Source organism: Octopus bimaculoides, chromosome 14, assembly GCF_046866305.1.
Source record: "Octopus bimaculoides isolate indiv1 chromosome 14, ASM4686630v1, whole genome shotgun sequence".
Classification (NCBI taxonomy): domain Eukaryota; kingdom Metazoa; phylum Mollusca; class Cephalopoda; order Octopoda; family Octopodidae; genus Octopus; species Octopus bimaculoides.
Window position 1 is genome coordinate 22,748,486 of NC_142941.1, and position 23,905 is coordinate 22,772,390.

The window sequence follows — 23,905 nt, forward strand, 5'->3', positions numbered from 1 at the left end:
GATTTTTTATATCTTTGAATAAATGAAGATATGGTAGAAAATGGAATATAAAGGGTCTCTGATATTTTCTTGTAACTTTTACCTGCTTTCCACTGTTCAATAATTAAGTTTTTCACTGAATTTGTGAGTTCTTTACTTTTGCCATTATTACAACACTACTTTATGTTGTCTCAGTGCTGAATGAAGAAATTAGCGTTTTGACACTTAAAAATGACTACTGATAAGATTATTGGAACAAATGAGAAAGTTCTAGCAAAAAAAATTATTTTAACAGTATTTTGTGGCATAGAAAATCATAAATTTATTCTGTACTAGCAGAGATGCCTGGCGTTGCCCGTGTTACATGCAATTGAAAAATGAGACTTTTCTGTTATATTTTCTGTAAGGAACTGGAATACATATGATTCGAATTTCATCAAAATTGCACATGAGGGTTCTTTCCCTCTTTACACACCCTAAAAAAATTCTAATCATGAGACATGTATCCCATACTATTGATCTTTATGCGCATATTCCAAAATTTCAGTCTTCTGGAACCTGTAAAAAAGATTTTGCTCCTGCAAAATGGAGCTCATGGAGCTCTAAAATGTGGGAATGAAGGCCCCTATTGGGGGTGGGGGTGTTAATGTCAACCAGAGAAGTTGAATTGTTGGGAATGTTTTTACTTGGGTCTTATAGTATGCCTGTATATATGTGAGAGTATAGTCTCACTTTAATAGTTTCAGTATAAAATTGAAAATATTAAAGTGAAAATATTTGAAATTACAGTAGCGACATGTTATTGTTTCACTTTTGACAGGTAATACTGAAATAGTGGAATAGTTTCAGTGTTAAAGTGAAAGTATCTGACATTACAGTAGAGTGATGTTATTGTTTCATTTTTGACACATAATACTGAAATAGTGGAGGAGATAAGATATTGCTATGGGCTCGAACTATGCAGGAAGTTAAAAAATTTTTTGGCCTAAGACACTACATGGACCTTAAAAGAATTTTGCTCCTGAAAAATGGAGCTCATGGAGCTGAAAATTGTGGGAGTTAAGGCCCCTATTGGTGATGGGTGTATTTATGTCAACCAGAGAAGTTTAATTGTTGGGAATCTTTTTAACTTGTGTGTAATATGTATTGTCTGAATTTCTTTAAAATAGGAAATATATGTATGTTCACTGGGTTTGTAAAAGAGAGCAAAGCTACAGGAAAGCAAAAGACGAATGATCATGATAATCAGTCAGCTACCGTAGCCTAGTCGTTACTACTCCCCAATGTAGGATTCTTCACCAAACAGGTGACAGGTACAGCTTTAAGATGCATTACGGATCTATAGCAATTGGAAGGGCATGACTCAATAGAAACAACAATGTGTGATGTTTGGAGTAAAGGGAAATGAAAGTGTCGCCTCTTGAGTTTGCAAATGACCACTCTACCGATAGGTAACTGGGCAGAAAATATTTACAATCAATAAATGTCTTAGAACAACCAGTCACTCATCTGGGAAGGCCTTGAAATCAATGTTACCAACTGGGGACTATATGTGTCGCAGTGGTAATAAAAAGACTCAAAGGTCTGCAACGAAATAATTTTACTCATCACTTTGCAAGTGAATCAGTGGAGGCAAAGATGAGTCTCATTTACTTGACAATTTATGCACCACATTGCAGAAATCACAATGTAAGTATATCTGAAAGGATAGTCTTACACTGTTGTACCGTTGAATTACAAATAATGCTCATCTGTTATGTTCGGGTGACCCTATAGCTACCAATGGTACAACTGTATTCATCTTTGCTTAGGAAAAATGACTAAACTGTGGGTGTGAAGTCCCCATGAAGGGGTCTTTGTAACTTCTAAGAAGAAAAAATTTTAGAAATATTACTTTATTTGTGTGTAATCTGTATGGTTAAAATTTCATCAACATCAAAAATATATGAATTTTCATGGGGGTTATGGCCATTATGCATAGAATATAATTTCCAAATTTCTTAAAGATCCATTCAATACTTTTGACGTAGTTTTGGATAAGAAAACAAATGACTAATGTGTGTGTTTGTGTGTGTGTATGGGTGTATATATGTATAGATATCTGTATGCATTTATATATGTGTACATATTAGATGTACACCTATCTATATACATCTACACATATGTATACATATACATGTATGCATATAGATCTATATCTATATATATATCTATACATATACGTGTACACATACATGTATATGTATACATATACATCTCTCTCTCTTTCTATCTCTCTCTCTCTCTCTCTCTCTCTCTCAGTTAGTGGAATAGTTTCATTTTTAAAGTGAAAGTATTTGACATGAGTGTTTTTGTTTCACTTTTGACATGTAATACTTAAATAGTGGAGGAGATATGATGTTGCTGTGGGCTCGAACTATGCAAGAAGTTAAAATTTTTTTTGACTAAAACACAACCGGAACCCTAAGTAAGACATGTGTAAAATTTGAATGAAATTGGTTGTGTAGTTCTCGAGTTTTAGGGAAACACACAGACAGACAGACACACATTCTCATTTTTATATATATAGATGAATACTTTTTTCACCCCTAAATATTTATAATTGTATATAAATTCATTAGTTCCCATGATTTATTAATTTCTTTTGCATATTCTTAGTTTATGCATGGGTATGCAAATATAGTATTGGTATGTCACATTTATGTTCATTAGAAATTAAATAAATAAAGAATTTTAACATGTACGAATATTTATTTCCTCCATTGTATATATATATGTATATATATATATATATATATATATATATATATATATATATATATATATAAGGCACATGGCTCAATAGTTAGGGTGTTGGGCTCACAAGCATGAGGTTGTGAGTTTGATTTCCAGACCGGGCTGTGTTGTGTTCTTGAGCAAAGCACTTTATTTCACTCAGCTGTAGAAATGAGTTGTGACATTTCCCTTGGATAACTTCAGTGACATGCAGAGGGAAGGTTGGTACGCATGGGTAACTACTGTTTTTCTATAAACAATCTTGCCCAGACTAGTGTCTAGGAGTGGGACTTTCTAGGTGCAATCCCATGGTCATTCATGATCAAAGGGGTTCTTTACCCTTTTACATATATAATTAAAGGTCCAGAAACAATATACTCTGGAGGAATTTAAAGGCAACGTAATCCATATATATATATGTGGAAGCACGTGGCTTAGTAGTTGAACTCAAGATTGTAAGATTGTGGTTTTGATTTCTGAACTGGGCAATGCATTGTGTTCTTGAGCAAAACGCTTCATTTCACATTGGTCCAGTCCGCTCAACTGTCAAAAATGAGTAATCCTGCAATGGACCAGTGTCCCATCCAGATGGAGAATTTATGCGCCATGGAAACCGGGAAACCAGCCTTATGAGTCTGTATGACTTGGGAAGGTACTTTACTACCACCACTATATATATATATATATATATATATATATATATATATATATATATATATATATATATATATATATATATACATGTATGTGTGTGTATATATGTGTGGTAAGTAGCTTGCTTACCAACCACATGGTTCTGGGTTCAGTCCCACTGCATGGCGTCTTGGGCAAATGTCTTCTACTATAGACTCGGGCCGACCAAAGGCTTGTGAGTGGATTTGATAGACGGAAACTGAAAGAAGCCTGTCATATATATATATATATATATATATATATATATATAGGAGTGGCTGTGTGGTAAGTAGCTTGCTTACCAACCACATGGTTCTGGGTTCAGTCCCACTGCGTGGCACCTTGGGCAAGTGTCTTCTACTATAGCCTCGGGCCAACCAAACCCTTGTGAGTGGACTTGGTAGACGGAAACTAAAAGAAGCCTGTCGTATATATGTATATATATATATATGTATGTTTGTGTGTCTGTGTTTTTGTCCCCCCAACATCACTTGACAACCGATGGTGGTGTGTTTACGTCCCCATAACTTGGCAGTTCGGCAAAAGAGAACGATAGAATAAGTACTAGGCTTACAAAGAATAAATCCTGGGGTCGATTTCCGCGACTAAAGGCGGTGCTCCAGCATGGCTGTAGTCAAATGACTAAAACAAGTATAAGAGTAATATACATACACATATGTATGTATATGTTTGTTTGTCAGTGTTTGTTCCCCCCCCCCCCCCAACATCGCTTGACAACTGATTCTGGTGTGTTTATGTACCCGTAACTTAGTGGTTCGGCAAAAGAGACTGATAAAATAAGTACTAGGCTTACAAAGAATAAATCCTGAGGTTGATTTGCTCGTCTGAATGCGGTGCTCCAGCATGGCCACAGTCAAATGACTGAAACAAATAAAAGAATATGTTGGCAATTTTCTTCCTCCGTTTTCCTTTTCTCTTGGACTTACCTCTGGCTCCTGTTTCTCAAAAAGAGCTTTGCTTGAAACGTAAACCTACCTTTCTTTCCTTCATTTAACGTCTGCTAATTCTTTGCATGTACCACGTCCTTGAATTATTGTTTTTTTTCTTTTTTTTTTTCTTCAGGTTTTGAAAATTAATTACATATATATATATATATATATATATATATATATATATATATATATATATATATATCATCATTGTTTACCTTCTGTTTTCCCTGCTGGCATGGATTGGATGGTTTGACTGAGGTCTGGAAAGCCAGTGGCTGCACCAGGCTCCAATTTGATCTGGCAATGTTTCTACAACTAGATGCCCTTCCTAACACCAACCACTCCGAGAGTATAGGATGTGCTTTTTACATACTACTGGTATGGGAGCCAGTCATGGGGCATTGGCATTGGCCATGTTCGGATGGTGCTTTTTACGTACCACCGGTATGGGAGCCAGTCAGGTAGCCCTGGCATTGATCATATTCAGATAGTGCTATTTACATGCCACCAGAATGGGAGGCAGTCAGGGGGCACTGGCCACAGTTACGATTTTGGTTTTACTTGACTCAACAAGCCTTCTCAAGCATATCATATTACCCAACGTATCAAGAGTACTTTTAAATGGGTCGGACATGCAACACTGGCATCAGCCATGGCTGTTATCTCACTTTAGTTGTCAGGTCAGTTACAATACATCGAACTTGCACTTTTTTAATTTCAAAATTTTCTAATACTTCTTCCACCAACTTCTAAAGATATTCACTAGTATGATGTGCCTGAGTGTCCCTTACTGCTAATGTCTGTGTCATCACCTTATCATTCTCATCAACAAACCTGATGTTAATGGCAAAATAGTTGGTTCTGTGACATGTGCATGCATCCATTTTGATGAAAACAAAGCGTTCGTTTAGACTTTTTTAAAGTTCTTCTTTCTTATATTTAGCTTCTTCAATTACAAACCTTCTTATATTTTCTCTTTTCAGTGAAACTAACTTTTCTGGCCATTTCTTCATTTAAACCTAGAAAGGCTGGCTGCGAAAAAAATTATATAGGTACAGTTTTTTTACCACCATTTCAGTGATGTAGCTCTTAAACTTCTGTGATGTCATTGTTACAGTCACTTTATCAGAAGTAAAGAAAGCTGATAAATTGAGATTGGCCTTAAATATAAATAATTACAATGAAATATTTCCTGAAAAGGTTAAAAAAAAAAAAAAAGGAAAAAAACAGGATAATTGAGTAAACATTTGTAATATTTGAAATTAATACATAGAATCAGTGGTGTGCAGAGTCAAAATTATTGGGGGCTGCCATATATATATATATATATATATATATATATATATATATATATATGGCAGCCCCCAATAATACATACACTCAAGCTGTATCACAGTATCTCAATTCAATTATATATAAGCCACTTCAGGGTAAATTAGTTCAGGAAGATGAAATCCTGTCTGGAAAGGACAGCTGGATTGTAAAAATTAATTTCCAGAGAGGATTTTGTCTCCCTGAATTCCTGCCAAAATCCTGTTCGAAATACATAGTTTTCACAGACAACTAGTCACTGATTTATAAATCAGAAAGTTACTATTTTTAAATCTCACAATGTGAGATATTTAGCAACAGTACTTTGTAGTAAAGATTGTTTGCCAACATAACATGGCAGTCCCAGTCTAGGATGAATGTTGCTGTAATTTAGCCCCAGGAGATATCGTCTCCAGCTGGCTATATGACACGATCTGTGTCCTTGCATTTTCGAACAAGGGAATCTGGCACCCCCACTCAGCTCAAAACGATATCTGTGTATCGCGATTTCCGGGTTATTTCCCTTCATCAGCACAGAATAATTGTTCGGTCTGAGGTTGATTCTTTATTATAAACATGAAGATCGGTACATTGAAAAGGACATTACAAGACAAACAAATACAAAAATGTTTTTTGAGTTCAAATGAGCTTATGTTAAAAATTTTATATTTTATATATAAATGATTAATTTTTTAAATTTTTAACTAGAACTTTTTTTTAAAAAAACAGAACACAAAGAAGAATAAAAGTTCAAAAAATTGAATCCGGCAGCCTATAAGGCCCAACAGCTAGCTTTTCCTTTCATCAATGATTAAGCTGGGTTACTAACACCCACCTTTCTCATCGCATCCTTCCATCGTTTTTCATATTCACTCAGTGGCAGGGTCTTCCTCTCCAAAGGATAGCAAACTGGGGCCAGAGACGATGGACCCTGTCACAAAACCTTCCATTCTTGTCCTCCAAATACACTCTTTCAGTACTGCAACTGTACAGTAAAAACAAGGCTCACCTTCCTTTGAGAGTCCAGTTGGTGGTATCATCTTTATTATAGATCCAGCCGACAGCTGTACTCGTCCCAGATGCAACAACATGTGTTCAACGAAACTTATCAAGCGAGATAGCTCCCGACATTGTACAAAAGCATGCTAGACGGTTTCAACATCCAGCCCACATCTTGGACACGTCTGTGGCACTGACAATCCATGTCTGGATAACTTATCGCGAACAGGTAATGTGTTCCTGTAGCACTGCCAGGTCAGGGATTTTTGGAAGTTGTCCAAGTACCCTGGCCTGAAAGTTTTTTTGAACAGGTTGGCAAGTTGGTTCTCATCGAACCCCAGAGCCCCTCCTGGGATGTCATCATTATTTGCCTCTACCAGCCCTCTATAGAACACTGAGGTGGTATTCCTACTGCCGGCCTTGCTCATCTTGTGGATCAGCCAGAGTGCTTGTCCCCACTCCTTCTGCCATAAAGTCAGATTCCGTCTTAATGAAACTGGGTTTGAATCTCTCCATAGAGGCTGGTCGCGTGAAGAATTCCTCCGCCAGCGGACTCCACACCTTATCACCCTTCAAGTGGCACCAGAGATGTCTCAGCTTCAACACATGTTTGCGCATAATTAGCCAGGGCATTCCCAGCCCACCCTTTAACGGTTCCTGGCAGCAAACAGAGCGCCTCACAAGTGGCTTTCCTCCCTTCCACAAAAAGCGGAAAAGGAGTTGTTCCAACTTGTTTAACCACAAATCGGGGCAAGGCACAACGGACAGGTGGTAGGTGATGACAGATGCTATAAACACCTGCACCACTTCTGCTCTGCCCTTCAAGGACAGAAACCTTCTGGACCACTTCCGTACTATGGCTTCCACCTTGTCCACTACCTAGCTCTAATTCTTCTCCATCTGAGAGTCTGGGTCAAACCAAACTCCAAGCAATCTGTCCAGTGTCCAATGACACTGGACAATATTGGCTTGTTCCTCCAGGTACTGAGGCACAAACCGATGGACTTGTCCTTGTTAACTTTTGCCCCTGCCACTGCTTCATATCCTCGGAGAGCATCTTCTACATGAGATAGCTGTGCTTCATTGGACATGATGAGGGTGACGTCATCCGCATAAGCAGAAACAGACTTACCGCATCCGATTTCATTTGGGTTGCCTCCTAACTTCTCCAACTTCTGCAACAATGGCTCAAGAGCCAAAACGTACAGAAGCGGAGACAAGGGACACCCTTGACGAACTGAATGCTTGATTGAAAATGGTTCTGTCAAATAGCCGTTTATCTGGATTGTGGACTTGATGCCGCTGTACATAGCGGAGACCCACCCGCGAAAGCCAGAGCCCAGCCCAGCCGCCTCGAGGACCACCCCCAAGTACTGATGGTCTACCCTATCAAATGCTTTACTTTGGTCTAAATGGACCATTGCCCCTCCCTTGTTTGCTAATTTTCCAACCCTGTCTAAGGTGTAGCAGAGAAGGTGAAGATGATCCTGGATTGACCTGCCTGGGATTGCACATGTCTGTGCCTTCCCAACAAGCTTCTCCACAACAGCCGTCAACCTTTTTGCTAACACCTTGACCAAAATCTTTAACTCTACGTTAAGTAGAGTTATGGGCCTATAATTACTAATACTATCCCCTTTGCTTGGGTCTTTCTGGACCAGCATCACAACTCCCCGGCTCAGAGAACTGGGAATCCTCCCATTTTGTTGCCAGTTTGCATAGATGCCTGCCAGTATATCCCCAAACAAGTCCGGCATACAACAATGAAACTCATAGGGCAGACCTTTGAGCCCCAGCGACTTTTTCCCGATGCACTCGGCCAACACCTCTCTTATCTCCTTGGGAGTAACCGGTCCTTCACAGCATTCTGCCTCACGTGTCGAGAGTCACGGCTCACTGGCTAGGAAGTCCTTTAAGGTCTCCCCCAGCTCAAGCGGATTGCTCTCCCCAAACAACCGAGCGAAATGCTGGTGAAAGACTTTCTGCATCTCCTCCTGTCCATAGATCTTGCGTCCCTGTTCGTCGATTAAAGACTTTTGTAGAAGACTTTTTACCCCTCTGACTCTCCTCACGACGTGCCCATCCAGCAACATTAATACCTTCTCGTTTCCTTGCATGTAGTTTTTGCAACCTTCATGCATGGCATTGAGGTGATGGTACAAGACCATTCTCGCCACCAACACTCTAGATGGAACCTTCATGCTTGGCATTGAGGTGACGGTACAAGACCATTCTCGCTGCCAACACTCTAGATGCGGAGCCAGATTCCATTGCCTCATCTAGGCTCTTAACTAAGTCGCCCTCTATTCTAGTCCTATCTAAACTTAGCTGCTTGCTAAATCTAATGGACTCCAAACGGATGGCTCTTTTGAGGGCATGCCACCATCTATTATTAATGATGGTGCCACCGGGTACGGAAGGCATCACAAGTCAAAATAGACTTGTTCATCTTCCAGTCCCCGGGTCCCTGTCTATGACATTTATCTACAGGTACCTCGCACGTCACAAGTTTGTGATCCGTGTAAGGCACAATACAAAATTGTGGACAGCTAACACTATTCTTATCTCTTTCCCTAACAAATACCCTATCTAGGTACGATCTGTGTGAGCCGTCATTGTTACTCCACGTCCACTGTGGAACGCTCGGCTCATCCAGTCGGTAACGGTCTACTAGATTATAGCTCTCTAGTAGACCCTTGAGGCAAGGATTCCCTTTCCTATCAGTTGAGCCCACACTATCGACCCGCGCATCAAGGATGGTGTTGAAGTCCCCTACCAAAACTACCGTTTTTGACGTCACTAGAAAATGCTCCAGGTCCCGATAAAAACCAGACTGCCTACACTCCTGAGGAGCATAGACAGCTACCAACCTGAAGGACTGCTTACTCACGCGAGTCACATCCAGGACAACTAGCCTACCTTCTGGGTCCAGAAAGACAGTACTTACCTGTAAGCCCAAGTTCGTGATAAGGACTGCCACGCCTGCGCCTCCTCCCCGGCTAGGAGAAATAAATTTCTCGCAACCATTCAGAAGAGGCAAGAACGCTTGAGGTCCACTCATCTTGGACTCTGTTACAATAGCCACATCTATTCTATGTGTCATGAGGTTGTTCAGGAAACAAGCCTGTTTCCATCTCGAGCTCATTCACGCACATTTAAACAACCTAACTTAATCATCGAAGAAAGAGAAAAGGAAATTTTCTACTCATGGTTGAAAGAGGGAGTTTTTGTCTGCATGCTTCCCCAGCACTCCCCGTAGCTGCTGGGCATTTCACCAGTGTTGCCACTGGGCTCTAGGTTGGACTGGCTGCTGGGCTGATGATCAACTTGCCCGCTATAACATCTTGGCTAATGTCTATAATTTGATTGTCCCTTACATGGTCTTGGAGGAGTTTCTCTTTCCACTGCTCCTCTCCAACCTTTGCGTATCGAACGTCGGAATCTTTATCTGTGGCTTTAAAAATTTGATTCTGGGGTGTGCTTTTATTAAGCACAACACTTCGTTTTTTACATTAAAAGACACAATCCTGTCAGTTTTTTTAAGTCCTTTTAGAGTTGGCGGGTGGAGTCTGGCAAAACGTTGACCTAATTATGTAGTGCCTGTGGGTTGGGATTGGGAAATTTTTTTTTGTGTTGTTCATCTGTGTTTTTTTTGGTTGGGGTGGGGAGTCCGGGGTGCTTGCTTTTTTCCTTTTGTGTGTTACAGTAGTATATTCTATATCTTGCTCATTTTTCATTTGTTTGGTTTTTTTCTTCCTCTGTTGGTTTTTCGTTTTGTTTTTCATTTTGTTTTTCAATTTGTTTCTTTTCCATATTTTCTTTTGTTGTTGCTGCATTTTCTGGGGTTTTTTATTGTCTGTGTTTTTCACAGCATTTTGAGGAAGGGCTTCCACTGTTTTTTCTTCGTGCAGGTGGAGCGAATGTGGCCCTTCTGCCCGCACTTAAAACACCTGGGCCTACGTCCCTCCATCGATACACAAATTGTATGCCCCTCCCACACAAAGACTCTATCGGGTAAATTTTCCAATGTTAAGTTGTCTGCTTGTACAACCATTTCAAGCATTTGTCCTTTCCAGTTTGTAGCCTCCTTTTTCCTCATACTTAGAATTGTCAATTTTCCCTCTACGTCAAATATCACCACAGCTGCTACCCACATAACTTCATAGCCCACAGGTATCTCTTCAACCATTACTTTCGCCATTCGACAACCCAAATACGTGGGCAGCAACATAATCTCTTCATTTTTTTAATGTTTGTGTAGAAATTTCTTTTGCTACGCTAGCCGACTCAAAATGTGCTTCTATTGTAGCACTTCTTACTCCTCGGCTAACGTAGCAAATTGTATTCCATATTGGTGTCATGCACAGTTCTACTATTTTGTTTTTTACTTCAGTAATTCTTTTCTCTTTAATACTGTAGACTTTATACACAACTGTTTTTTCAAGACTAGCCTGAACAGTTTCGGGGGGGCGGTACCAATTTTGTTTCTTCTGTTTTTTTAATTAAATTTCTGAACTGGAAGAGCTTGTCCATGGCTACTTTCAGTTCGACGATATTACCACTTACGGCAGCCGAAAAACTTTGTTTTGCCTGGTTATCCTTTTGTTTTTCATTATTTTTAACTTGTCCCATCTCGGGAAAATCTATGTTTGACGTGAGATCGTACTCCATTGTATGAACTTGTCTTCAAAAGACAAAATTACTGTATATCAAAAAGACAACAGTTCAAAAAATATGTGTAACACAATACAACAAAAAAGACAGACACAGTTAGGTAGCAATTGAAAAAATGACGCAGATCCAAGGAAAAATTGTTCAGCTAGAGATGGCACTGCCAAATTCCCATCGAAATATATAGTTTTCACAGTGACAACTAGTCACTGATTTATAAATTAGAAAATTACTATTTTTAAATCTCACAAAGTGAGATATTCAGCAACTGTACTTTGTAGAGAAGATTGTTTGCCAACATAACATGGCAGTCCTGGTCTTGGGACATATATATATATATATATATATATATATATGTTGCTGTAATTTAGTCCCAGGAGACATCGTCTCCAGCTGGCTATACAACACGATCTGTGTCCTTACATTTTCGAATAAGGGAATCTGGCACCCCCATTCAGCTCAAAACAATATCTGTGTATCGCGATTTCCGGGTTATTTCCCTTCATCACCACAGAATAATTGTTCGGTAGAGGTGGCACTTCCAAATTCCCATTCAAAATATATAGTTTTCACAGTGACAACTAGTCACTGATTTATAAATTAGAAAATTACTATTTTTAAATCTCACAACATGAGATATTCAGCAACAGTACATTGTCATGAAGATTGTTTGCCAAACAATCTTCACACAAAGTACTGTTGCTGAATATCTCACGAAGGGCATCCATCTGTAGAAACATTGCCAGATCAGATTGGTGCGGCCTCCTGGTTTGCCTGTCCTCAGTCAAACCATCCAACCCATGACAGCATGGAAAACAGACGTTAAACGATGATGATGATGATGATGATGATGGAGTTTCTACCAATCGCAATGGAGCACATATTTAATTTTTCCTTTGCAGTAAATGATTCATAAGTTCTGCTCAAACTGACAACGGTAGTGACAAATTTTAAAGTTTGCTTGACATTTTATAAGTGTGAAAGGGATTACAATTTCTATACTCCTTATCAAAGGTTCCAATGAGAATAGGTGGGAAAGAATTCTATTTACATAATCAGTTTGATCAGTCACCTTCCTCTGTCATTTGAGTAAAGTGTCATCCAAGCTGATGTTTATTGGTAATTAAACTTAATTTGCAATACCTGTGCATATTTATCAGCTTTGTTTTTGTTGGCAATTTTTATCAACTTTTCCTGTGATCATAATTTGAGAAGATACAGCACTATGCTAAAGATGAGACATAATCTCTTGTGGGCAAGAAATGTAAAATAAAGTTTATTATAAACAACACAAATATTTTGTAATTCAATAGCTGTCAAGGTGATACCTGTTAAACAGAAATTGTTTTTATTTATTGACAATTTAATAAAATCTAATCATGATTAAGTGAAATTATGCTAAATTCCACTAAATTGAAAACCTTTTTTCCCTGGCTATATTGGCAATTCTGAAAACTTTTAAGTGCAAATTTTACATGAGTAGAAGCATTTTATAACAAATTTTATCCTGAAAATCACCTGCGTAAATTACACAGGTGCAAAAATTGCATGGGTTTTTATGGTACATATTTATGTATATATATATTATATATGACACGTGAAAAACACCATTCAGGTGTGATCGTTACCAGCATCGCTTTACCAGCACGTGCTAGTGGCACGTGAAATTCAACATTTAAGTGTGGTTGTTGCCAGTGCCGCTCCCATGCAGGTAGCACATAAAAACACCTTTTGAGCGTGTCATTGCCAGAACCGCCTGACTGGCCCTCATGCTGGTGGCATGTAAAAGCACCCATTACACTCTTGGAGTGGTTGGTGTTAGGAAGGGCATCCAGCTGTAGAAACTTTGCCAGATCAGATTGAGGCTGGTGCAGTATCTGGCTCACCAGTTCTCAGTCAAACCATCCAACCCATGCCAGCATAGAAAGCAGACATGAAACAATGATAATGATGATGATATATGTATTTAGATTTATTAATATATTTAGATATATATATTAATATATATATATATATGCATATATATATACATATATATACACATATATATACATATATATATATATATGTATGTATATATATATATATGTATGTATATATATATATATATATGTATATATATATATATATGTATATATATATATATGTATGTATATATATATATATGTATGTATATATATATATATATGTATGTATATATATATATGTATGTATATATATATATATGTATGTATATATATATATGTATGTATATATATATATGTATGTATATAAAGTGTAGTATATTGCCACTTAAGTGTGGCTGACCCCTAGGGGTGGATGTTACTGTTGCTTTTAGCCCCAGGAGGGGCTAAAAGCAACAGTAACATCCACCCCTAGGGGTCAGCCACACTTAAGTGGCAATATACTACACTTTATCGTGCAGTTACTGTTAATACTTCATTTAGAGAATTAACATTGCTTGTTTTCACCTTTTCAATATCAGTGAAGAATGTCACTGGAAAAGAAGATATAAGGTTTGCCAGGTTTTTCTCTCTCACCAAGGTCATCAGCTGTCGAACGCCGACGAAGGGAAATAACCCTGAAATCCGGATACGTTCGTGCTGCTGGTCGAGGTGAGAGGGATAACTCCCTTGGCAAACAGGACACAGTCGTGTGTCGATAAGCCAGCTGGAGGAGATGTCCTCCTGGGGCTAAAAGCAACAGTAACATCCACCCCTAGGGGTCAGCCACACTTAAGTGGCAATATACTACACTTTATCGTGCAGTTACTGTTAATACTTCATTTAGAGAATTAACATTGCTTGTATGTATATATATATGTATGTATATATATATGTATGTATATATATATATATGTATGTATATATATATATATATGTATATATATATATATATATATATATATATACATATTGTTTGTCTTAAGTTCATGCATATCCGTTAATCGTCACATTTTATTTATTTTATTCAAGTTTATCATTTTGTTAATTCATTCTCTCTAAATTTGTCACAGTTCGGCTGACTGGGAATTCTCACATTTTTCAATTCTATTTCACGATTTCAGCATTTGCTGTTTCATTAAATTGTTTCTCAAAATCCCCCCCCCCCCCCCAAAAAAAATTTTTCAATTCTATTTCACGAGTTTGGCATTTGCTGTTTCATTAAATTGTTTCTCAAAATCCCCCCCCCCCCCCCAAAAAAAAATTTTTCAATTCTATTTCACGAGTTTGGCATTTGCTGTTTCATTAAATTCTGTTACCCAAAGTCCCAAAGAATATTCTTCTTCCTCGTGTTGTATTTATTGCCTGACCACCTAACTCTGACCCCTCTCTCTCTGCCTCACTGTCTCTCTCTCTCTCTCTCTCTCTCTTTCGATTTACCACTTGATTCACCAATACTCCCCTCTCTCCAACCATCCTCACCCTGTATGAACCAGTGCATGCTCTCTGTTTCCCCTACTCGATTTTCAATTTCTCTGCTGATAGAATACGAATTTCAGAAGATGCTCAGATAAGAAGTTTTGTCTTTTCAACCTCGTTCATCTACTCTTGTTTCTGCATAGATCTTAAACTGCCCCCATTTGTTCTTTATTATTCTATCTATTTCTTTACCATGTAAACATGGTTCCCATAGCTTCGTCTTCCTTGTTGTTTGTCTTCTTAAGTTCATGCATATACGTTAATCGTCACATTTTATTTATTTTATTCAAGTTTATCATTTCATTAATTCATTCTCTCTAAATTTGTCAGTTTGGCTGACCATAGTATACAAGTGCAGAAGATGCTCTCGTTTAAATTTGCTGGCTCGCGGTACGCCCGCCCTCCCACCCCCTTCACCTGTACTGGAAGTTCCTATCCTCTGTCATCCTTGGTTGTCTCCCACGAACACTTCTAAGGGCTTAATGCCATCCCCACCCCTACCTAGGGTTTATCAATCATATAGCGTATAAAAATGGTGTAGTGTATGCAGGTTGTAGGCTATTGTTTGTTTATGAATTCTGCCAAATGCAAGCTTTCTTTTCAGGTACATGACACTGTACCCCCTACACTCTCGGAGTGGTTGGCGTTAGGAAGGGCATCCAGCTGTAGAAACTCTGCAGATCAGATTGGAGCCTGGTGCAGCCATCTGGCTCACTAGTCCCCTGTCAAACCGTCCAACCCATGCCAGCATGGAAAGTGGACGTTGAAAAACTAGAGTGGTGGGGAGAAATATGTACAGTGATGTGTATGTAGTTGTGAATTAATATATGTTTAGAGATCAAAGTTGGTTATGCATGCATATTTAGATATGTTCTGTATTTTTTGATGAAAATTTTTTTCATTTAAACATTCTTGTAAAGAAATTGTATCTTTGCACTGGTAGAAGGGGAAAACTGTGAAATTTTGATGTTACCTGCACATTTTTCTGTGTTCACTTAAAGGAATTTGTCTGTATTTCAGGAATCAGATCTGCTCTTTATGTAGAGTGGTTTTACGTCTCAATGTCATACTCGTTTGTCCTATATAATGATGTCCACAACCCGAGCAGGTTATTACATAAATTAGGTTCTCAGAGGTACAACTGAAGTTGGTTTTAATTGTGAACCTCTCTCCTTGTTTGAAAAGGAAATCCGAGCCTTCAAGTGGGTTGGGGCATTTTCCACAGTTCGGGTGTCTACATTTTTTAACCGTTGTGTTGCTTTTTGCATCTGATGAGTTTATGCGATTTCAGGATGTTGTTCATTTTTGGGTCTCTAGTTAGTAATGGAAGATTTTGCACAATAGTGTTGCCACATTGTTTCTAAGGTTGTAGTTGATATATATATAGAAGTGTTTTGAGATGAGGTGTGGTGATATGTTTTGTTGTCCTTAGTGTTTTTATGTCTAATTTCTTGGCACACTTAATTCTATCGTCTATAAGTGAGAGCGGATATTGTCTTTCTGTTAATGTTGTTTTGAGGTCTTGAAGACGAAGGTCCCGAGTATTTTTATCTGACACTATTGTGCAAATCCTTTTTGTCAAATTAAAGGGGATATTTATTTTGATGTATTTTGGGTGGCATGAGCTAAAAAGGAGACATTATTTCACGTTCATTGGTTTATGATAGATGTCAGTTATAATTTGGTTGTTGACTTTTTTTTATCATAATATCCAAAAATGGGAGCTGTTCTTTGCTATTCTCCATTGTGAATTGAATGTTACTATTTATATCATTTAGTGTTGATTTGAAGTCCAAAAGTTTGTCAATGGTCTCCTTCCAAATGATAAAACAGTCATCCAGGTATATTTTCCAGTTTTCTCTTATGTAATGGTGAAATGGATAACCATATTTTTGAAATGACACTTTATATATGGTGAATTCAAAATAACTCATTATTAGGTTTGCAAGAACAGGGGCTGCTTTCATTCCCATCGCAATTCTGCATTTTTTGACGATAGTAGGTGTCATCAAATAGGAAATAATTGTTCTGAAGTATAAATTTTAAAGATTCAGTTATAAAGACCTGATTTATGCATTCCAGGAGTACTTCAGTGTACTTTTCCAACCAGAATTTGATTGCTTTTATTCCATAGTCATGTGGGATGTTTGTGTGAAGATTAATACCATCGAAGGAAACCAATAATGCCTCTTCATTAATTGTTATACATACATATTCATATATATATATACATTGCTTCTGTTGTTGGCTTTTCACCTCCATCCCACAACACACCCACACGCTCACCCACACAAACACACCCACACACATATTTCCAACCCTCCCCAGCATCCCTGCTGCTTAGATATCTTTTTCTTTTACCTTTTAGTCCTTTCATTTTATTTATCTTTTTCTACTTTTATATGCACATTGCTGCCTGACTGGCTCCCGTGCCGGTGGCATGTAAAAAGCACCATTCGAGCAAAGTTGTTGCCAGTGCCACCTTGCTAGCTCCCATACCAGTGGCACATAAAAAGCACTGTCCAAACATGATTGATGCCAAGACCACATGAGTGGCCCTCATGCCGGTAGCATGTAAAAATCAGCCACTACACTCTCGGAATGGTTGGTGTTAGGAAGGGCATCCAGATGTAGAAACTTTGCCAGATCAGATTGTAGCCTGGTGCAGCCTCCTGGCTTGCCAGACCTCAGTCAAACCATCCAACCCATGCCAGCATGGGAAATGGACGTTAAACAACAATGATGTTGATGATATAAATATATATATATATATATATATATATATATATATATATATATATATATATATATATAATTTTTTTTTTATATATACACACACACACATATATATATATATATATATATAAATATATATATATATATATATATATATATATATATATATATATATATATATATATATATACATGTCTGTAAATAATATGTGACAATTATTCGGTAGCCATGATAAAACTCCAAGTTTCGGATGCCACGCCGCCATCTCTTCAGTTATCTGGTCATTGAAAATTGCTATGAAAATGACCGTTAAACAAAGGGAAATTACTGTGTGGTTGACCATTATTAAGACAAAAGAGCTATTAGAATGACCGCTAAGTGAATATACATGTATATATATATATATATATATATATATATATAAAATCAAAATAAGCAACACGGATTTCAAAGATGGTTGCAGTACGCACGTTTCATGCTTCTCCATTTATTTAAGCAATGCGAGCATTACATTAAATGCAATATGTAGAGCAATCTTCAGCTGCACGAAAATGCAGAAAATTACAGTAGAATAGACATATTATAATTGTGGGAACATTTCAAATCCAAGTGGGAGGAAGAATACATAAAATCCATCTTGACATAGCCAAGTCTATCAGGCTAGTCTGATGTATATATATATATATATATATATATATATATATATATATATATATATATATGTATATATATACATGCATACATGTGTTTATATATATATATATATATATATACATGCATATATATATATGTATATATATATATATATATATATATATATATATATATATATATATATATATATATATATATATATACACATACATACACGTATATATATGTATATACATACATGTATATACATATGTATATACATACATTGTTTAACATCCGCCTTCCATGCTAGCATGGGTGGGATGGTTTCACAAGAGTCGGCTAGGCCGAAGCCTGCACCAAACTTCTGTGACTTTCTTGGCAGGATTTTTACAACTGGATGCCCTTCAGAAAACCAACCACTTTACAGTGTGGACTGGGTGCTTTTAAGTGGCACCTGCACTGATAGAGTCACCAAGTACTTGCAAGACAAATGTTTTTAAGAAGGGAGGAGGTGATCATCTGTTGGATGATAAAAAAGTTATAGTGAGACAAATACAGGTGTCTTATTGTAGAGGAAGTACAAGATTAACTGGCCGGAGAGAGAAAGATCAGGAATGAAGACAGAAACAGGCGTGCTACCACAAAGAAAATACACGGTTGCCCAACTTGAGGGAAGTGCAGAAGAAGGAGAGAGAGTGGGGTTCAGCAAAATGCCAGGCATACTCACAAGGAACAATGATCAGAATATAAATATGATGGTTGAATAAAGGAAGAGAGAGATATAGATGGTGGCTTACCCTTGAGATTCAAATGCTATAATGTAAGTGGCAGGATATTGCAAAGTGAGTGTAATTAAAGAGTGGGAGTAAGTGGCAAAAAGACCTGGGTATGTATGGAGTTGTTGGGGTTACCGGATGGCAACAATACAGAGGAACAGGGGTGTGAGGACAGGCATAGTATATGAAGGAGTTACCTGGGGGTGGAACACACAAGTCGGGGGTGGGGGCAAACAGATAGATGGTAGAGTGAGACAGGGCATGTGGGTAGAACATACAAGTCAGGGGGCGAGCGAAGAGTAATGATACAGTGGTACAAGACCAAGAGGACAGGATTGTGGAGTGGGAGGTAATCAAATTACATGAAGCAGAAATGTGAGGAAGAGAAGAGATGTAGACGTTGTTTGATTTGTTGTGGTAGAGTGTGTGAGAAGTTTTCTTGTTAAGTGTGGGTGGGACACACCACGCTTCTAGAACTCAGTTTCACTGATGTGGGCGGGTCTTCTCAAGAACTTCATATCGACAGACATCTTGGTTCAGTGTCATTTCCTTCCTGAAGCCCAACTTCCTTACCACTTACCCACCCTTTACCTGCATACACTTACTGTTGACCCCCTCCCTTCCATCTCTCACTCTTTTGCAATCTTGTAACTTATCCATCCACTCACCCTATTAAATTCCCTCTACCACTCCACTTATATACAACTCCCTTTAACTTGAGTGTATGCCATGTCACATCACCATCTCTCTTCCTCCCTCCCCCCTCTCTCTCTCTCCAACTGGAGTAGCCATGTATTTCATCTACTGCAAGCCACCTGTTTCTTTCCATCTACCATACTCTAACATCTGACACAACACTTCCTCCCTCAATACTACTCCTCCTTAAATGAGAGGTGGCTCAGTCAGCTTGCCTTGCAAGTTACTTGGTGACCTCACTACTGCTGGTGCCATATTAAAAGCACCCAGTATACTCTGTAAATGGCATCCAGCTGGGAAAACCATGCCAATGCAGACAGTAGATCTTAGTGCAATTTTCTAATTTGCCTGCTCCTGTCAAACTGTCCAACCCATGTCTGCATGGAAAGAGAACATTAAATATCGATGATGATGATGATGATGATTATAGATGTATGTTTGTGTATATACATATATGTATGTGTGTGTGATATATATATATATATATATATATATATATAATGTGTGTGTGTATATATATATATGTGTGTATATATATGTGTGTGTGTGTGTGTGTATCCTATATATATATATATAAGTTAATTAGAAGGATGATTACATCCAAGAAAACACTGGTTCTCCACCTAATATCTTTATTTTTATTGTATTTTACTTTTTATACTATTTTATTTTATTCTACCTTATTTATTTTACTTTATTTCTTATATTCAAATTAATCCATTAACCCTCACGCACACACAAAAACAAAAATAAAATAACTCCATCTATTTAGTCTGTTGGTATGAATTAAGAGGTCAACATGTAATCTTTTATTGTATATCTTTTTCCCTGATGATATTTTGTTCATATCTTATAAATGCAAATTTAAAACATAAATTTGTAATTTATTTAATGAGCACGAATGGAAACAGCTGTGGGAAGTAAGAATTATAAATTTATTAATAAATAATTATTAACTTTCAACTCTCCATTTTCTTTACTTCTATTAATTGAATACGGATTATATATATATGTGTGTGTGTGTGTGTGTGTGTGTGTATATACATATATGTGTATATATATATATATATATATATATATATATATATAAAAATCCAAATTGAGGGAATGGAGCAGGTAAAATCCAGGCTACATATGTTTCCTAGCTAGCAGAACCACAGAAGTAATAATTACGCAACAAGGGGTATTCCACTAGCTATCTTTGGTGAGTTAACTTCGATTTTCTTAATGACAGTGTGACATTCATTTCACTAAAGTATCTTCGGTCTGATGAGTAGCTAGTAAAATATTTGTCATTGCATAATTATTACTTCCGAGGTTTCACTGGCTAGGAAACATGTAGCCTTGATTTTACCTGCTCCATTCCCTCAATCTGGATTTTTATTTGCATTCATAACAACCCTAGTTGCTAACCGTGAACTATAAAAAAACATTTTTCAGCTTATCAAACTTCAATATGGAAAAACCTACAGTTTTCTATGCTAATAAACTATTATTGTTCCTGAAAGTGGTTTTTTGTACCTACTATGGATGGCTCGAAGCTTACTAACTTCTACACCTAGATCCTTGGATCTTACAATGACATATCATTATGTGTGTGTGTGTGTGTGTGTGTATTGAACAGGATAAGTACCAAGCAGTGATTAGGCATAAGTAAATTTTAGGTTAGTTAAGATATGTTTGTGACAAATTTCAACTTCTAAAGGCAAATTCAGTGCAGTTACTGTGGAGAAGAAATTCTCTCTTATGGTAAAAGGTATAAAAACACCTTATCTTCAGATACCAAGTAGAAATATGTCACAAACATATTTTAACTAACCTAAACTTTACTTATGTCTAAACACTGCTTGGTGCTGATACTGCTGCCTAAATATATGTCATCGATATCATCATCAAAATCCCTTAACTGATGCAGCCAGTCATTGGGGTGCCACTCTAGACACTTTCATAGTTAGCTGTCTCACCATTGGTTTCCTTTCTCTGTCATGTGTAACAGGTTCACTATCCAGTCCTTGATGTTGTCAAACCAGGATTTTCTCTGTCTGACTCTCTTTTGTCCTCTGTCAACTGTGCTCTGAAGAATGGTTTTGGACAGTGAGCTGTGGTGAGATACCTGACCATACCAGGCAAGCTTTCATCTTTTTATCTGTGCAAGGAGTGGTTCTTGTTAGCGCATGTATTTGTTGACTTACTGCTTGACTAAATAGGATGTGTAATAGCCTTCTGAAGCACTTGTGCTCAAATGCCTGGATTCTCTCTCTCTCTCTCTCTCTCTCTCTCTCTCTCTCTCTCTCTCTCTCTCTCTCTCTCTCTCTCTCTCTCTATTCATGTTTCACCATCTAAAGTAGAGGCAACAATGTGTACATAAAAAAAGATCTAACCATCTTATATCTATAAATAAAAGTCTAGTTTAGAAGATATTAATTAGAACTCAAACCTTTAAGCTAATGCAACAATTTTCAATGGTAATGCAGATTATTATAATGGGACTTTGAGTGGAAGCGGATGTGAGAAAAAATAACCTGTATACATTATATGAAACTGAAATATGCCCTCAATGGGGTAAATGTTCCTACTAGCATTATTTAAATAAAACAGTGAGGTACTGAGGTGTGGCACTAGTGGGGTACTGAGGTGTGGCACTAGAAGCCATCAAATGAGAGATTAAGAGTTGAATAAGGACAAGTGATGGCCAGTCCACCTGACCATCCCTGCAAAGTACAGCTGCCAGACACCAAAGTTACTACTTATATTCAGAACCCCCTTTACACCTGACATGCTTGTACTTGTTTGTGTATGAGTGTGTGTGTGTAAGTGAATTTAGTGTTTAATTCCCATCACATGCCTGATAACTGATGTTCATCTGTATACATCTTTGTAACTTAGTGGTCTGGCAAAAGAGATTGGTTTAATAAGTACCAGACTTCAAAAATTAGTACTGGGGTCAATTTGTTTGGTTAAACACTTTGAGGTTTTTCCCCCCAGCTTGGCCAAATGAGTAAGAGAGAAAGAATGTGTATGTATGTATATATGTGGTGTTTTTTTGTTTATGTTATACAAATGTAAATGTTGTGCTGCAAGTTTTCTTCTGTTGCTTTTTCATTTGTACTTTCTTTTATTTGGTCTTTCAGAAAACTGTTTTTTCTTTATTCATGAGAATGGTGTCTTCAAAGATTTAGGCATTTGGTCTAAATCTTGTAAAATATTGACTTGAAAGAAGAAAAGTTGAAACATACAACTAGATTCTAGAGTAAGTAAAGGTAATGTTGTATTGAATCAAATTGCATGGACATAGATAATTTGTTTTTTTTTTTTGTCATTAACTCTTAAAGACCTATACTGCTGATGTTCACAACTATCACCAAATCCTGAACTGCATGAAACCACTTTTGAAATAGTGTTGTTGTTTAAGCGCCCTTCTGTGTAAGAAATAAAGTTTAGTCATGTTTCAGAAAGAAATTCCTGTCAGAAAATTACCTGTTTGCACCAAATGCAGTTATTTTCTTGTATTTTATCAAATATTTCCAGATCTTCCCTTTCTATGATTTTCGAGCATAATAGCCTTTCTCTGTGACTAGGTAACCAAGTATCTCCTTTACATCAGCATGCCTGTTTCTCTCCTCTTTCTTGTACTTCTCTTCCCCCTCTTCCTTTTTCTCTCTCTCTCTCTTCCTCTCACACTCTCCCTCTCTCTTTTTTTCTCTTCTCTCTCTCTTTCTCTTTGTCTTTTTCTTGTTGGGTAATGTGTACCTTCTCTATAGCAAGACACCTATTTCTGCCTCTCTATCTTTCTGTCACACTAACTTTTCATCCTCTAACAGAAGTTCCCCTCCTCAAATGCCACTCTCAAAGTTCCTTGTCTTGTGAGTTACTTGGTGACCCTGCCAGTGTTGGTGCCATGTAAAAAACACCCAGTCCACACTATAAAGTAGTTGGCATATGAAAGGGCATCCAGCTGTAAAAATCATGCCAAAACTAACCTCGCCTGTGCTAGTGCCATGTAAAAAGCACTGAGTCCACTCTGCTGAGTGGTTGATGTTAGGAAGGGCATCCAGTCATAAAAACCCTACCAAAACAGACACAGTAGCCTGGGGTATTCTTCTACCTGGCCGGCTCCTGTCAACCATCCTACCCATGCATGCATGGAAGACAGATGTTAAACTATGATAATGATGATGATGATGAATAGCAGTTAATACTTCAAGTGGTGAAATAGAATTTGGTGATTTATTTATGATTTAACTGGGAAATTGTTGACTATGAATCAATATCTTGTAAA

At 37.5% G+C, this 23,905-nt stretch overlaps 1 protein-coding gene across 6 annotated transcripts in view; it reads left to right on the forward strand.

Annotated features, from left to right (window-relative positions):
- The window catches only part of LOC106884043 (uncharacterized), a 36,095-nt gene that overhangs the window by 6,747 nt on the left and 5,443 nt on the right, over positions 1-23,905 (forward strand). For 2 of the 6 annotated variants that reach the window (XM_014935256.3, XM_014935258.3), the window contains exon 1: positions 22,755-22,886. The gene's annotated coding sequence lies outside the window, so the exon portion shown is untranslated. Of the gene's footprint in view, positions 1-5,362; positions 5,432-21,622; positions 22,887-23,905 lie in introns of those variants that run through there. The other 4 variants (XR_016244238.1, XR_001411189.3, XM_014935255.3 and 1 more) reach the window with 4 other exon arrangements.